This window comes from Brachyhypopomus gauderio, unplaced genomic scaffold (genome assembly GCF_052324685.1).
Source record: "Brachyhypopomus gauderio isolate BG-103 unplaced genomic scaffold, BGAUD_0.2 sc392, whole genome shotgun sequence".
NCBI lineage: Eukaryota > Metazoa > Chordata > Actinopteri > Gymnotiformes > Hypopomidae > Brachyhypopomus > Brachyhypopomus gauderio.
In genome coordinates this window covers 45,948-51,389 of record NW_027507213.1, presented here as the reverse complement: position 1 = coordinate 51,389, position 5,442 = coordinate 45,948, and positions in this window count along the sequence as shown.

Below are 5,442 nucleotides of genomic sequence, written 5' to 3'. Positions count from 1 at the left end.
GTGTGTGTGTGTGTGTGTGTGTGTGTGTGTGATAACACTCTGAGCATAAGCATAAGTGAGTGCCTTACTGGGGAGAAAGAGAAAGAGAGAGAGAGAGAGAGAAAGAGAGAGAGAGAGAGTGAGAGAGAGAGAGAGAGAGAGAGAGAGACAGACAGACAGACAGACAGACGAGAGACCATCCTTTAATTTAAAACGCAAGAGGCCTGGTGCAAAACTGAAAAGCCCTTGAGGGCTGTATAAACATTCTCTAACTGTTTATGCTAATGCTTCCTATGGGATGTCTAGTTAATAGGATCAGCTAACTCCCCGGTGAACTGATGACCACAATGTGCCAGCTATACTACAGCCGACCTTCCAACCAGTCTGAGCTCAGCTCACCTCTGGTACAATTCCCTGTCCCTCTGACTTGTGAGACGAGAATGCCAAACTTATTATGGCAACCTTGTGACAGCTGGGGCTCTCATGAGGGAGAGCAAGAACCAGGTCGGAGATGGAACATCGGGGAAAACACACTCACACGCGCAAGCGTGAGCCGTGGAGGGAATATGGAAACAGAGATGAGATTGGGGCTCATAAATAGCTGAGGGGAGGAGACATGAGGTGAGAAAACGTGAGGGGAGGAGACGTGAGGTGAGGAGACAAGAGGTGAGGAGACGTGAGGGGAGGAGACGTGAGGTGAGGAGACAAGAGGTGAGGAGACGTGAGGGGAGGAGACGTGAGGTGAGGAAACGTGAGGTGAGGAAACGTGAGGGGAGGAGGCGTGAGGTGAGGAGACAAGAGGTGAGGAGACGTGAGGGGAGGAGATGTGAGGTGAGGAAACGTGAGGGGAGGAGACGTGAGGTGAGGAGACGTGAGGTGAGGAGACGTGAGGGGAGGAGACGTGAGGTGAGGAGACGTGAGGGGAGGAGACGTGAGGTGAGGAGACAAGAGGTGAGGACACATGAGGGGAGGAGACGTGAGGGGAGGAGATGTGAGGTGAGGAGACGTGAGGTGAGGAAACGTGAGGGGAGGAGACGTGAGGTGAGGAGACATGAGGTGAGGAAACGTGAGGGGAGGAGACGTGAGGTGAGGAGACGTGAGGGGAGGAGACGTGAGGTGAGGAGACAAGAGGTGAGGACACATGAGGGGAGGAGACGTGAGGGGAGGAGATGTGAGGTGAGGAGACAAGAGGTGAGGACACGTGAGGTGAGGAGACAAGAGGTGAGGAGACGTGAGGTGAGGAGACGTGAGGGGAGGAGACGTGAGGTGAGGAAACGTGAGGGGAGGAGACGTGAGGTGAGGAGACGTGAGGTGAGGAGACGTGAGGGGAGGAGACAAGAGGTGAGGACACGTGAGGTGAGGAGACGTGAGGGGAGGAGACGTGAGGGGAGGAGACGTGAGGTGAGGAGACGTGAGGGGAGGAGACGTGAGGGGAGGTGTGGGCCGGGCAGGTCTGTCAGGCTCCGCCTCTCGGCGAGCGCACGCTCCCAAGCACGCGCAGGTACACACTCACACGTCCACAAGCGCGCACAAGACTCTGATTGAGCGGCACACGTGATGAGACAGTTTCAGTAAATCTTCTGTAACGTTGGGCACGTAACATCTGAGCCTCTGAACAACCGTTCAGCTTCCCACCTGAAGGCCATCCATCACACCAGCGTTCTCATCAACCTACTGCATGGCTGCTCATCATAACGGGAACAGGAGGTTAAAGGTGAGCGGCGACATGCTGCAGGACGGGAGTGTTACCACTCTATACATCACTGTCAGGGAGGGGCTCAAATGTCACTCACACCCCTCCGCACCTTCCTCTTCTACACCCTTCTGATGGCCTTAGAGGGCCGAGTGAGGTTCCATCCACCTCAGTGGAGCGGCAGAGAAGAGAAGAAAAGCCATGAAACATCTCCATGTTGGTTGAGGCTGAGGTTAAGAAGTCATTGTGTCATCACACACCATCGATACGTTTTACTAATGCACAAGGAAAATTCACTCAACACACACACACACACACACACACACACACACACACACACACCCCTCACACACACACATATACACAAACACACATAAATAAGCGGAAAAAAAGCCCCAGACAGTGCAGACCCCAGCTGTGGGTCTCCATCTTTTATTCATGTGCGGGAGGTAAATTGTGCCGCTCTTGAAACCAAGCACTTAACCCGTTAAGCACGGAACTTTCAACTTGCTGGATAAATTATTTACTTCGGCAACATCGAACCATTTACCAGGCTGAAAGCGAGGGGTGGGGTTGGGGTGGGGAGTGTCAGCGGTGGGGGTCGCGTTTGGGGCAACGTGCGCAGCATTGTTGGAGGGACCCAGTGCTGAGGCTGTCAGGTCATCACATGAGATGTGTCATTTCCTTTAAAATGCACAGGGGACCAGGATGTAGAACGCCATTCTGGAGAAGATGCATTTGTTTCATGGAAACGACTGACTCTGGAGAGAGCCGTCTTCATGAACACACCCCACCCCCTGTAAAAAAAAAAAACAAAAAAAAAAAAAACAGGCAGACAGACAGGCAGACAGTGGCCGAGGTGGGGGCCACATAGTTTGGGCCACACAGTGGGGGGGGGTCGCACAGTAGGGGCCGAGATGAAGGCTGCACAGCGGGGGCCACACAGTGGGCGGGGCATTAGGCACCATCTGCATTCCTTCCTGTTTGGCTGGGCTATAACACCTCTGGCCCTGCTACTCACACGGTGTTCACGCTGCCATCACTAACCCAGTGCAGACGATTCTCTCAGAGCCACAATCATAATGAAATAACTGCAAATGTCACTAGCCTCCAAAACAACCGAGTGCTCCTATCTTCCATTATACTGAGTTCCATTTAACTCAGGCTCCGCCCCCACCCAAGCCCCGCCCACCACTCTAGCTCCACCCAAGCTCCTGCACAGATCAAGGTCCTTGGTGAATTTCTTTCATAATATGAGGTGTTGGGGCCGCCGCTCCTGTCGGAGTAATCAGATCAGGGCTAAAGTCTGCTTTGATCTCCATGGTGACACACAGCACTGACCAATGTGCAGACGAGGAACAGGAGCAGAATAATACTATAATACAATGATTATAAATGTCCAGTTGGAGACCTCAAACCCACACACACACACACACACACACACACACACACACACACACACACACACACACACACACACACACACACACAATATTGCTATAATACAACCATTATAAACCCTTGGTCTGAGATGACCACTCATCTGCGCACACACACACACACACACACACACACACACACACACACAGAATAATGCAATAATACAATCATAAGCATCCAATCTGAGACCACCATTAAGACACACACACACATACACGTTCATCCACCTACACACTGCCGCTCACCAGAAGGATGTATTATGGTGAGCTTAACCCAAAGCAGTATACATGGCTTCCGCACGGAGAGCGTATGTCCCTTTAAGAGAACGCAGAGCAGTTGCAGGTGTTGTGTTTCAGAGGTCATGTCTCATATGCCTCATACATAATCACAATTACAATAGATGCAAATCTTTTTGTATTGGAGTATCTGTGTGAGGATCTAAGAGACTAATGCATTAATTAACACAACAAAGCTTTATTTCTTCCTTGAGGCCTAGAAAATACAAGTAGCGGTTATCAAAACAACTCACATATACATACACACACGTACACACACACACACTGACATGCATGCACACACACTCGCACATCCCCAACCTGCAGACGTGCAAACAGACGTCTGTGTGTTGCTCCTGCACAGAGGAGACAATAGGTCTGTTAGGAGAGGCTGCAGAAATGAGCAGGTGTGTGAGTGTGAGTGAGCATGTGCATTTGTGTGTGTGTGTGTGTGTGTGTGTGTCTACACCTCTGTCACTCTGCATGCTGTGTTCACACCCTGCGGCAGTGCATCAACATGCCCTAACGAGTTACAGGTGTTGTTATCCTCTGCTGGTAAGGCTCTGCCACCCTCCGTCACTGTGTGTGAGGCAGATGGTTCATAATGACTGTGATAGATTAGTGTGCCCACACACACACACACACACACAAATGGACATGCAGCATAAGTTCAAACACACACACACACACACACACACACACACACACACACACACACACACACTCATGCCCACGCTTCTGATCTGCAGAGCCCTTTGTGCTAATTTTTATGCTCTTGTGGCATTACGTAGACTCGCATATTAAAGTCTCTTATGATTACACCCATTCCTGTTCTCATCTGGTCTGTGAAGAGAGCGTGTAAGTCTGAGCTCCTTTAGCTCCTTCTGTCAGGGCTTCCCTGTGTCTCCTGCTCCGCACCGGTGCGTACAGCCTGCTTCTGCACTCTAAATATGACACCTCATTCGTAGAAAAACACGCCGGCGTCACGCGGCGTCTCTGGCATCAGCCGCTGCAGGCCCAAAGCGGCGCGTGCTACGGGGGCCCGGTTAACGGCTCGGTTCGGGACGGCCGCGGCTGCCTGTCGAACGCGCACCGAGCGCTGCGCTTTTACTGGCTGGTTTCAAGCGGATGCGAGAGTCGTCGGGCAGGGCGCATAGGAGGGGGCGGACCTCGAAATCGCTGACGCTCACAGTCGCTAGCGTCGTAAATAGATCTTGGGCTGTCACGGCGAGCTTGCATAACGGCGAGTGACAGACGCGGGGTGAGAGGGAGCAGTGCGGCTGGAGCGCACGCGCTCGGTGGGTACACGTGGTCGAGGACACGCGCTGCTGGTGTTGGCCTGGACACTCAGGTTTCAACACGAGGGTGACCCGGGCTCAGACCGGTCACCGCCTCCTCTTCTCCCCATCCTATCCCTCCATCCCCTCGTGACCTCGGAGGTGTTTTCATCCCCACATCAGTAGCTCTCGTCTCCAGTCGGACGGGTCCGTTTTTTCCTCTAAGGTGGAGGCCGGTGCCACCCCCATCAGGCGGAGCGTCAGGTGTGACTTACAGCCGTTATCGATATCCGTGGCGTAAAACGGCGGCACGCGCGATATGCCCCCTGTTTTAGAGCGCCTCGTAAAGTGAAATGATAGTTGAAGGGGAACAGAGAGGGAGGGGTAAAGAGAGCGCGCGCCCGTCATTAATGCAATGGCAGCGGGGGCTATAAATAAAAGCTCAGCCGCCTCTAATGCGACCGTGAGCACACCATTGAGCAAGCGAGCGAGAGAGAGAGAGAGAGATAGACTGAGAGAGAGAGCGAGAGAGAGAGAGGGGGAGGGGGGGTTGAACGAGAGAGCACGAGCGAGAATGAGAGCGCGCGAGAGAGTCAGGGTGGCACGTCGTCTCCTCTGCCCGGACGCTAAGCGATCACTCAAGTGGATTTATGTGAATTGTCCGAGCGGGGAGCAGGAGCAGCGCTGCTGTAAATAGCAGCCCCATCTCCGGTCACATTGCCAAGCTGCCAATGAAACTGTCAGGCCTGCACAGCCTAGCTGATGAGCCTCCAGGACA